This window comes from Apis laboriosa, unplaced genomic scaffold (assembly GCF_014066325.1).
Source record: "Apis laboriosa isolate Shangri-la unplaced genomic scaffold, ASM1406632v1 scaffold34_cov151, whole genome shotgun sequence".
NCBI classification, from domain to species: domain Eukaryota; kingdom Metazoa; phylum Arthropoda; class Insecta; order Hymenoptera; family Apidae; genus Apis; species Apis laboriosa.
Genome location: NW_025222928.1, coordinates 6002308 through 6015408, shown reverse-complemented (window position 1 = coordinate 6015408; position 13101 = coordinate 6002308). Strand labels below are relative to the sequence as shown.

General features: G+C 32.5%; 1 protein-coding gene across 2 annotated transcripts in view; it reads left to right on the top strand.

Moving 5' to 3' along the window:
• Positions 1-13101, top strand: part of LOC122714713 — a 151981-nt gene that overhangs the window by 31279 nt on the left and 107601 nt on the right. Inside the window, exon 1 of one of the 2 annotated variants that reach the window (XM_043936318.1) lies at positions 4830-5089. The exons of the other annotated variant lie outside the window; for it this stretch is intronic. The gene's annotated coding sequence lies outside the window, so the exon portion shown is untranslated. Of the gene's footprint in view, positions 1-4829; positions 5090-13101 lie in introns of those variants that run through there. 2 annotated transcript variants of the gene reach the window in all.

Below are 13101 nucleotides of genomic sequence, written 5' to 3'. Positions count from 1 at the left end.
AAGATTCGCTCGTAAATCCGTTAGGGTGGAGACATTCTAAAGTATCGGGTGTAGAAGTTAATCAGGTTTTTGTATTATTCCATCTTTTAAGCAATTTTTTCAAACTACTGAATAGTGGTAATAATATAATTATTGTATTATACAGTTTAAAGGAATTTGGCAAATATGTTATTTACCTGTTTATTTGTTTTTTATTGAAAACACGTTTACAATAATTTACTAAAATTTGTTCGTAAATCTGTTAGGATGCATTCGTGGTTAAAAGTATTGGATATAAAAGTTCAAAAACCAGGTTTTTTTTAAACTGAAGCAATTCTCTTATTCTTCAAATGTATTATTTTAAATGTATTATTCTATCTTTTAAGCAATTTTTTTAAACTACTGAATAATAATAATATTATAATTATTGTTTTATATAGTTTAAAAGAAATCTACAAATGTTATTTGTCTATTAAGATGCAGACATTCGACATTTAAAAGTATCAAAGTATGGAAATTATTTTGATTTTTTAAAATTCTTTTATTCTTTGAAATGTATTCCATCTTTTAAGCAATTTTTTCAAACTACTGAATAGTAATAATAATATAATTATTGTATTATATAGTTTAAAGGATCTTGGCAAATATGTTATTTATCTGTTAGGATGCAGACATTTGTGACTAAAAGTATCAAAGTATGGAAATTAAAATTCCTTTATTCTTTGAAATGTATTCCATCTTTTAAGTAATTTTTGCAAACTAAATATAATTATTGTAGTAATAATATAATTATTGTACTATATAGTTTAAATGAAATCTACAAATGTTATTTATCTATTAAGATGCAGATATTCATGGTTAAAAATATCAAAGTATGGAAATTATTTTGATTTTTTAAAATTCTTTTATTCTTTGAAATGTATTCCATCTTTTAAGTAATTTTTGCAAACTAAATAGTAGTAATAATATAATTATTGTATTATATAGTTTAAATGAAATCTACAAATGTTATTTATCTGTTAGGATGCAGACATTCGACATTTAAAAGTATCAAAGTATGGAAATTATTTTGATTTTTTAAAATTCTTTTATTCTTTGAAATGTATTCCATCTTTTAAGTAATTTTTGCAAATTAAATAGTAGTAATAATATAATTATTGTATTACATAGTTTAAAAGAAATCTACAAATGTTATTTATCTGTTAGGATGCAGACATTCGTGGCTAAAAGTACCAAAGAAATTAATTTGATTTTTTAAATTAATTAAATTTTTAATTTAATTTTTTCTTTTATTCTTTGAAATGTATTCCATCTTTTAAGCAATTTTTTTAAACTATTGAATAGTAATAATACTATAATTATTGTTTTATATAGTTTAAAGGAAATCTACAAATGTTATTTATCTGTTAGGATGCAGACATTCGTGGTTAAAAGTATCAAAGTATGGAAATTATTTTGATTTTTTAAAATTCTTTTATTCTTTGAAATGTATTCCATCTTTTAAGTAATTTTTGCAAATTAAATAGTAGTAATAATATAATTATTGTATTATATAGTGTTATATAGTTTAAAGGAACTTGGCAAATATGTTATTTACCTGTTTATTCGAAAACACGTTTACAATAATTTACTTTAGAGATTTCCTCGTAAATCTGTTAGGATGCAGACATTCGTGGCTAAAAGTATTGGATATAAAAATTCAAACATCAGGTTCTTTTTTAAACCGAAGCAATTCCTTTATTCTTTAAATATATTATTCGAAATATCTTATTTCATCTAAACAATTTTTTTAAATAGTAATAATAATATTATTATTGTATTATATTATAGTTTAAAAAAAATCTACAAATATGTTACTTACAAATATGTTAGGATGCAGATATTCGTGGCTAAAAGTATCAAAGAGCAAAAATTAATTTGATTTTTTAAAAATCTTTTATTCCTTGAAATGTATTGCATCTTTTAAGCAATTTTAATAATAGCAATAGTATAATTATTGTATTATAATTTAAAGGAACTTGGTAAACATGTTCTTCACCTGTTTATTTATTCAAAAACAATGTCTTACAGATTATAATTTTAGATCAATCTGCTCCACGAATTTAAATTTTAAATATATCCGCGGTACAATGACATTGTACGAAGATAGAATAATAAATTGCCTTTTAATCGAAGAATCGAATTAATGAAATAATTACTCGATTATTAGACGAATTTAAATTTTTAATAAAAAATTCTAAAATTTAATTACGATAATCTATAAAATATAGCACGACATCTGGCCATATAAACGAATAATTGAAAATAATATTTAAATTAATTTCTACGTCTAAAAGCTCGCACTTTTGAAATAGATTTTTAAACTTCGATCCGATCTTGATTCTTCCAATAGATTTCGTCCAAGAGGATTTATCTAATCCAGGGGACAGAGGAATGGAATCAAGTATCTGCTCGCGAAATTTTCTTCGGAGAACGGATATTTATTAGACGTGGGCGAGTTTGAGGATACTCTGATGATACTTTGAGGGGGTTAAATGGCCCGTGAACCATAAGATAATTTCATTTGGTTCGAAACTCGAGAATCTGGTTAGAGGGCTAAGTGACACGGAGACCGTGGCTAATCGATCCCTAATCCAAACGCAACGCGATCTAAACCGAGACTTAATCGTTGCCTCCAAGCGTGGGCTAGGGGCTTGTGTAGCCTAATTGATATCGAAATCGGTGCTACTCCGTCTCTAATTTGGATACGACACGACCCCTCTCCCCCCTTAGTCTAAGCCTAATTCAATACTCATTCGAAATTACCACACAGATTACGAGAATCGATCCACATCGGGGATCTATTGGTTGCTTGTTGCACGATTAATTGATGATCGATAATAATAAGAGCGAATTCTGATAAGTGTAATTCATTCCTGAAATTTGATTCTTTTGATTGAAACGACACCTGTTGTGTGTTGCTTCGGGATGGCAAGTTGTATCGGCTGTTTGATCGAAAATTTTCGAGTTCACACATTTAGCTGGAATAAAATCAATCTGCAATAAAATATTAATTTCTCTCTTGATCGTCGATCCTTAAAATCACGTGAAACAACTTGTATTTATTCATAGGTTTAAAAGGTCTCTAAATCCTAAAATCATCCTCCCTTTGTATATCTTAATTTGTAATATGATTAATGAGCAAATATACAATGAATGCCAAATAATATTGCATATAATTATATGCATCGATCGATATATGCATTTCAAATACTCTCATACAAGATTGCTCTTATTGGAATTATTTTTCACATAGCTACTCATTTTATAAAAAAAATAATCGTTGTAAATATACACGAACATCTTTCTTCTGTAATCCCATTCGATAAAACATAAGGGATTAAAATCGACAAATAGTCGCGTTACTTTGCATTATCCGTTCAACAAACGCTTTCGTTCTTTCATTATAACTCCATAATTCCATTCCTCAAAATTTAAATTTCAAATGTCCCGCCAAAAAAAAGGATAAATCCCTTCATCGCGATCGCACGCGTACGAATACGAATGGCGAGAGAAAGAGAGAGAGAGAGAGAGAGAGAGAGAGAGAGAAAAAGAAACGTTTAAAACGATACCATAAACCGAATAGACGACTACTCTTTTTTTTTTATTTATAAAGCATTGATTTATAAAAATATAAGTATATACGATGCACGTACGAACGTCTTTCTTCATTTCGAAATACAGTAGAATTCGATAAAATATAAAGGAAAAAAATCGATACTCACTTTACTTTGCATTATATCCGTTAAACTATCACGATTCCCTATGAACGTATTAACTTCGTAACTCCTCCGCTTAAAATCTAAATTTCAAACGTCCCGGCATTGGTAACTAAAAAAAAATAAATCCTTTCATCCCTTTACGCACGCGTACGAATACGAATGGCGAGAGAAAGAAAGAGAGAGAGAGAGAGAGAAAAAGAAACGTTTAAAACGATACCATAAACCGAATAGACGACCACTCTTTTTTTTTTATTGGATCTCACACGGTGGAATATTTTTTATAAAGCATTTTATAAAAATGTAAATATATACAATGCGACGTACGAACGTCTTTCTTCATTTCGAAATACAGTAGAATTCGATAAAACGTAAAGAATAAAAATAGACAAATAATTCACTTTTTACTTTGCATTATATCCGTTAAACTATCTACGAACGTATTTACAAAGCACTGATTATTCTATAAAAATAATCGTTGTAAATATACATGATGCGGAAATACAGTAGAATTCGATAAAACATAAAGGATAAAAATAATTCACTTTTTACTTTGTATTATATCCGTTAAACTATCACGATTCCATACGAACATATTAACTTCATAACTATTCCGTTTAAAATCTAAATTTCAAACGTCCCGCAACGGCCGAAAAAAAAAAAAAGAACAAATCCCTTCATCATATCCCTTCATCGTACATCGCACGCGTACAAATACGAGCGAGAGAGAAAGAGAGAGAAAATAAAAAACGTTCAAAACGACACCATAAACCGAATAGGCGACCGCCTATTCCCCCCCCCCCCTTTTTTTTTTATTCGGTGGATCTCGCACGATGGAATTTACGCGAGGCATCAATGACGCCGGTTCCCGGCACCCACACTCCGGGACCCACGTCATCCGAGTTCCCGGCGAGGTGTAGGTGGGAACGAGTGGCCGGCGCGGCGCCCGAAGCCGAGTGTACGGCCGCGCGCATGCGCGGCCGCGCGGAGGGAGGAGTTGGGCGGCGTGGAGGGGGGGCGGCAGGAGAGGGTGCAAGGCCTGGTACGGCCGGGTCGAGGCGACGGGACGCCGGCGTCCGTCAGAGCGGCGTCGCGACGCGAACGCTCGCCTCACCTTTCGATCCGTGTCCACGCACCGGTTCTCCGCACTCGTTCCCCGGTCGTTCACTCGATCGTATCGCGTATTCGACTCCCTGTGTTTACGTCCAGAGGAGGCTCGGCGGAGAGAGGGAGAGAGGGAAGGTTCTTGCTCCGTGGAGGAGGAAGGAAGGAAGAGGAGGAAAACTAGGTGATTCTCGGTGCCCGATCGGAGGAGCGGAGAAGGGGGACTCGTCGACTCGTTGGTGTAACAGGTACGTCGTATTTTGCGATGCACGGCAAGAACCAAGTCGAGTGTGATGCGGTTTGTTTGGCGTATGGGGTTAGGGCATGGTATGGGGGAGGGTTGGAGCAAGTTTTCAGCGCAGGGAAATCGATGTCACGGTTGCAGGTTGTCGCAGTGAAAGTCTGTCGCGTTTGTCACTATACGCGGGCTTTTCTCTTTTCAATTTCCGTTTCTTGGATCTCTTCGAATTCTTCTTACGAAGAATTTCCTTCGTTTCTTACCACGTACAGTTGTATCTAATTTTCCATTGCTTAAATGCGAAGACGCGTTAAATTGTAAACGAGGTATCAAGTAAGAATTGTTTAAGTATACGATAACTTTGTATAATGGAGTAACGTTCGCGATTGTCGGGTTGTTGTTCGAAATCGGCGCGAATATTCGATCACGAAGCGCGATCTCGATTCCACAAATTTCTCGTTGATTATAACCGAAAAATGGATATTATATTTCGATAAAGGAATTATTTAAATTGAAAATAATGATAGATCGTATTACAGGGATCAAGATTGATATTAAACCGGTAGACATCGCGTGTTCCATGTACTTCAATGTATTATTACATGCCGTAAATATTGATACACAATGAACGATTTAAATTTACACATTCATATTTCAAATAATAATAATAATAACAACAACAAGGCTCGTGCTTTTATCGTATTTTGTCATGAATCATTTCCACGATGCAGTTTTTGAGATAAGCTTGGATAAATTGTTAAAAATATTGCTTGCGATCCTTTTTAACGTTAAAATGTTATTCAAATTCATTTACAATTATTATTGAAATTTACGTTGCGTGAAATAAAATAATTTAAGAATATTTTCTCCGCTTTAAATTTCATGTAATTTTATTACACTACTAATAGATTTCACAGTTTAAAATATACCGTACCCGAATAAGGAAGGATCGCAAAAAAATTTTTCTCTCTCTCTCTCTCTTTTTTTTTTTTCTAACTAAAAATAACATCCATTAGAATTTATTTCAATTAGTACATTCAATGTATTTCCACTTATTTCCACTTTAATTTATCCAACGAGACTAATTAAAAGATGGCTGAAACACGTTTAATAGCTGAAAATTATCTTTGGAATAATTAACGACTATTAAGAGTCAAAAGCTACAAAAGCGGACAGCAATAAATTAATTGTTACACAATTATCCATCTCTCGACACAATTATTCATAACTCGAACACATCCGTTTCTTCTCGTTTGTTATTCATCACACATCATCGTAGACAGAAAAATAAAATTTCGAAGGGAAAAACTCGATAAGAAAACTTGACAAAAATTCAACGTAATATTTTGATTTTATTATTCGAAGTTCCCTCGTAAAAATAACTTAAACTCGAAATGTAAGAATCATCTATCGATGATGATTATTATCGAGACCTCGAGGCTCGTATCGATCGAAACCTGCTGCCTCGTTTCGAAGATCAGATTAATTAACTCCTCCATTGCGTCATTTCATCCTTTACGATCATTTGACTCTTCTCGTTGCGGTTGGCTAACAGGTGACACTCGTCGAAATGGCCCATTCTACTCTTCAATTAACATAGAACAATACATTTAAAGAATTACTCAAGAACGAGTGAATTTAAATTTTTAATTAAAATTCTAAAATTTAATTATTAACGATAAAACCTATATAGAATTTTATTAATTTATTTTTATTTATTTATTAATAAATAGGTAATTATTGATTTAATTGGGAGGATTGATAAATTAAATAAACTTTACTTTAATTTTAATTTAAATTTTAATATATATATATAATTTACAAATGAAAGAACAAATTCAAAATATCTTTTGAAAGATCATTAATGAAGATGGCTATGTTGAATCAATATAAAGATTAAACGCAACAGTTTAAATTATTTTAAACCCTTCCTTTAAAATCTGATTTCGATTCAATCTCTCGTCGTCTCGAAAGATACATTCTACAAACATTTCTTTTCACTCAAAATATCATCGATTACAATAAGAAACATGCTAAACTTTTATCCCAAAGCTAATCTTCATTTCTACGTACTTTGGAACAGCATTTTAATTAACTTTTTCTCCTTCCCTTATCTGAAAATCTTCCTTCCCTACAATCAACCGAATCTATTTCTATTTTCCCCTTTCCTCACTTTTATTAAACTTGACAATTCCTTCGAAGTTTTACAAAATTTACAAAATTCACTCCCTCTCATCCCTCACCTTCTCATCTCAAGGCTTTTCTATACGACGAACGACAATAAATAATATAATTCCAATTGCTCATGTCTTCGACCTAATTTTCAGATAAGGGAAGAAAAAGCTAATTAAAATGCTATTCCAAAGTACGAAAGCACGAAGATTCGAAACGATCCCCTTCGAACGAGCCAATCTCCCCATACGAGAAGATCGATACCAAACGAATAGAGCGTCATTTAATAATCCCACGCGTGGATAATTTAAACAACTGGATTCGAGGAACGAGGATAAACGTGAGGGAGGAGTGGATCGACAAAACAAATTATTTATCCTCCCTCCACCCTTCCTGTATCGACCCCGAATACGAATGCTAATTATGAATTATGAATTCCTCCATGAATTATTCCTTTTATAAATCGAACAGCAAATTTTTAACAAGGTCGAGTAGAGTTAAAAGTGATGAGGCCATCTTCTGGTGGTTGTAGATGATTAGGAGGAAAGGGCAGTTCCTTCTTTTTATTATACATGTTACGTGTGTAAGGAATATTTCGTGAAATGAGTCTGAAACGGTGTAATAATGAAGATAAAATTTTAATAGTAGATTGATACAAAAAAAAAGACAAAAATTACGAAATATTCAATTACAGACAATTATCAAATATCTCTTATTGGATCGATGAGTACAAAATTAGAAACTTGGAGGGAATAAAAAAGTTCCACGAGTTCCTGAAATAAGTAAAACGAGCAAACGCATTCCCGTTAATTTCGTGCCCAAACAAACAAAGCGGAATGGAAGGCTTGCTCGGATGTCATCGATCCATCGATAAAAAGCTATCGATAAAAAGCGCGATGATGTGTCAAAACCACGGTTCAACTTCGCCCATCTTTTGTCCATTTCCACCCTCGTTTGGAAGCTGCGAACAACCGTGGAAGATGATCGGCATTTGAGGATTTCAAGGAGCCCCTCCTTTCCTCTTTTTTCCGCCCCTCGTGTCGTATCAACGATACAAGTCGAGGTTAATTGGCGGGGAATTCTCGTAGAGAAATATCATCGTTGATTATATTTCCGCCAACTCAATTTTCCTAATGAGTCGGTTTTAACAGTTTGATCAAGGTCCGCGCGGAGGGGAGGGGAGGGGAAAGGAACGGTCTCGTTGAGGGTGTAAGAGGAGGCCTCGCTGCCTCGTCCATTAACATACATTCTGGAAAAAGCCGATATCACGATATGCGAATTAAACGACAATATTGACGCACGTCTTTTTTAATTGGAATTCGTCGCATAGATCTTATAATTAATTTTTCGATGTTAAATAATTATTGAAATGTTCGTTAGAGGGATGCCAATATTTTTATTCGAGTCATTTTTCACATCTACATGGTTTCTCGTTTCGTTTATTTACAGTTCTCTCTCTCTCTCTCACCCCTTGGAAAAATGCGAGAAGGACTGTGAATTATGGAATTCATCGAGTAAAATTTGTCTCGATATTTAATTATATAATCGTTGAATTGGCTCGTTGCCAATTTATTTATATGAAAATTGATCAAAATCCATTTCATTCCACGTTCTTTGTTCGCCAGGCCTAACGATATTGTAATAAACTTGGCGAATTCCATGGAGTAACAAGAAACTTCGTAACACGCATCACCCACCCACGTCGAATCCCCGAGCATTCAACAAGTAACCTTATATATATATATATGGAGCATAGAGTTGTTCCTCTTTCGATTATTATTTTTAATTCACATTCACGTGTACTGGTTGTTTGGATAGGAGAGGTAAAGTAGGTCAACGATTGACTCGACATTGTCGCTTACGTTCGTGATTGGTCGCGAAGTGGAATAGGTTGGATACGATCGGTCAGGTAGAATGGACGTGAGATGATCAGACAAGTGGAATAGGTCGGAGATATGGTCGGGCGAGTAGTACAAACTAGCGGTGGCCCGGCAAGTGGAGAAGGACAATCGAGGGAGTGAATGGAAGCGCAAGTTTTCTTTCCTTCATCAAAGTCAAAGTTTTTAACATTTCGAGAAACTTAATTAGCATTTCTAATTGTACTGTTGAGCGAACAAAGAAAAGCATCGCTCGGTTGGACCGCTATTGCTAGTTTTTATATCTCTGGAAAAAATAAAAGTTCTTCTTTGATCAACATTATGTTGCAATTTTGAATGCGTAACAAATGAAATTTACGAGAAGTATTTATATTAAAAAAAAGATCTAATTAAAAAAGTATTTTACTCAAAAAAAAAGCACCTGAGCATTCCTCTTAAACAAACAACACAATAGAATTACCAAGCTTTTATCAAATTATTAGAGCCAAGATTAATATTTTAATACAATCTTTCCTACAAATTTATTCGATTCTTCTTCTTTTTCTTCTTCCTCCCTTTTTTAAAATTTTCAAGTTTTCATCAAAAAAAAAAAAAAAAGAAGAAGAGAGGAAATTCGTTTCCAGGATTTCGAGAAAAATTCATAGAAAAATTTCCAACCTCGTTTCTCTTTCTAGAAAAAGGTGAAGGTATTATTCCAAGGGCGTGAACCCTTGCTTCTAAAGCATCGCTTTCGTCGCATTTTTCCACCGTGCTGGAATCGCGTAATCGAGTTCGTGAATCTTCCACGGTATTCCCCGAGCGGCGGCAAAGATAAACACGCGGGGTTCTCGGCGTTAAGCCTCGGGAAAATACTCGAGGCCGACCTATGGCGATCTATACAAACGTGAGTCGAATATTTGCTTCGGTGTTCCGCCTCGATAGTGCCTCGAGGCACATAGAAATTTTTTTTCTCTCTCTCTCTCGTAACGAGGCGTATATATATATCTATCACGATCCACGATTCATGATATTTATTATATATATATATATATATAATAAATATCGTGGATCGTGGATCGTGATAGATCGATCCCCACACGATGCTTTTTATATATCGAAAAAGAAAGGGGACAAGTCGTAAATTCGTGGAACAGTCGATAATTCGCTCGAAGGGACGAATGTATCTCGTAGCAAGGGATTATGAGGTATCATGGGATAATAACTATTCGTTATTTTTTCGATGTTGAAGAAAAATATAAATTTGTATTTTTTTTTAATGACAAAGAGAGTTATAAAGAACTTTCGGTTCTAGAAAAAGATTTTGATCGAGTGTAAATTAATAGGAGATAAAGAGAATGGGTTTGCGCCTCCTTTTGTCGCACAGATGTTACGAGTCCACGTTTTATTAAAATGCAAATGTGATTTTCGAGATAAAAATGTAGATCGTGCAATTTTGCAATGCAAATTTTACTAGTAGTCAATATAAAATAGTTGGATCAAAAGTCAAATTTAAACTATCTTTCAATATAAATCAACGCGAAACCAAAAAAAAAAAAAAACATTAGCCCGCGTATTTTTCCAATTCGTTGAGAAAGAAGAAAGAAATAAAATATTATAGATATTTTTATTATATTATTATAGAATTATTTTATTATAGAATATTATTTTATTATAGAAGAAAGAAATAATATTATAAGAAATAAAATATTATAAATAATTAAAATATATATATATATATTATTTTTACGATCGATAAGCGTCGTTTTCAAAGAGATAAATTCTTTTCCCTCGACAAACGTTACGAAAATTGTCGATAATATGTCACGTCCTCCGCCCTCATTTCATATCTTCTTTTATTTTTATATACTTCCCATTCACTGGCCCGGCTGTCAAAAGACGGCCTCCTCCATAAAATCGGTTGTATCGGATCCAATTAACGTCACGTCTCCGTCGAGAGCGAGAAAAGTGGAACGGAGACGAGGGAAACGAGACAAAGAGCGTATTATTGGGTTGTACTTACCGTCCGATGATAACGATAAATTTCCATCGGTTAATAGTCGATCGAATCTGGAAAATGTGATTTCTCGAATTGATCGAATATATTTTTTACTAGATTTTTTTTTAGAACTAGAATGAATGATGCATCGAATGATGATAACGTATCGGTTCGATGGAATGTTCGATCGAAGTTTGGATATTGGAGGGATTGGAGAGGGATTGGACACGAAGGAGAAATAAGCGTAACATGAAATTTTTTCAAATATTTAAAATTTATCTTGTGGAAATAGAAAATAGAATTATAAATGGAGAAAGTAAAAAAAAAAAAGTAAAAGAAATTTTTATCATTCCATATCTGTGTTTTCGATGAGTTTGGAATTTGATGGAAACTTTGGAACGAATTCTAGCAATGTATATAAAAAGATGGTGGAATTTCGAAATTCCTATGATCCTCGTGAAGTCCATCAGATTCTAGAAATACAAAGGGACCCGGAAGACTTTGAAGATTGTAAAGGTATAAGAGTTTCTCAAAGAAGTCTTAAAGGCTTCGCCTATGTCTCCAAGGTACGAAGACCCTCTGGGGAATCTTGGATCCTGGAAATTCCAATTCCCTAGGGGGACACATAATCGAAAGTGTTTCACAATGTGCTATTTATTTAATGCAATAATAATAATAATAATAATAATAAAAATAAAAGAAAGTAAAAAAATCAGTAATAAAGTTAATAACAATAACATTATCTCGAATAGTTTTCCCTAATCTACTCGTCAAAGTTACCAGATATAATTCCCTAAGATATATTGAGTTATAATAACTTATTCTGCAGAGTTATCACATTTACTTGGATACTATATAAAACTCTCTATCTCTCTTTCTCTTTTTCTTTTTTTGGTTACCAGATATAATTCTCTAAGATATATTGGTCACAATAACTTATTAACTGCATTAACATATTTACTTAGATACTGTATCATATTTCTTGATAAAAAAAAAACAAGGAATGAAACGTAAATAAAAATACACGTTCATGCAAACTTATAAATCTTTAAACAAAATTTTAAATTAGTAGCGAATATTTATTTTTATCTTTTTACAAAACAAAACTCTCTCTCTTTTTCTTTTTCTTTTTGCCAGATATAATTCCTGAAGTATATTGAGTTATAATAACTTATTCTGCAGAGTTCACATCACATTTATTTGGATACTATATAAAACTCTTTCTATCTCTTTCTCTCTTTTTTTGGTTACTAGATATAATTCCCTAAGGTATATTGGTTACAATAACTAATGCTGCACATTTACTTAGGTACTAACGTAAATAAAAATATGTTCATGCAAATTTATAAATTTTTAAACAAAATTTTAAATTAGTAACGAATATTTATTTTTATCTTTTTACAAAACAAAACTCTCTCTCTTTTTCTTTTTCTTTTTGCCAGATATAATTCCTAAGGTATATTGAGTTATAATAACTTATTCTGCAGAGTTCACATCACATTTATTTGGATACTGCATAAAACTCTCTCTATCTCTTTCTCTCTTTTTTTGGTTACTAGATATAATTCCCTAAGGTATATTGGTTACAATAACTAATACTGCACATTTACTTAAGTACAAACGTAAATAAAAATATGTTTATGCAAATTTATAAATTTTTAAACAAAATTTTAAATTAGTAGCGAATATTATTTCTATTTTTTTACAAAAAGGAACTTTCTCTTTCTCTCTCTTTCTTTTTGCCAGATATAATTCCTTAAAGTATATTGGTTACAATAACTAATGCTGCACCTAATTTACTTAGGTACTGTATCATACTTCTTGATAAAAAAAAAACAAGGAACGAAACGTAAATAAAAATACATGTTTCGTATAAATCTTTAAACAAAATTTTAAATTAGTAACGAATATTATTTTTATTATTTTTTACAAAATGATATTCTCTCTCTCTCTCTCTCTCTCTCTCTCTCTCTCTCTCTCTCTCTCTAACACTCTATC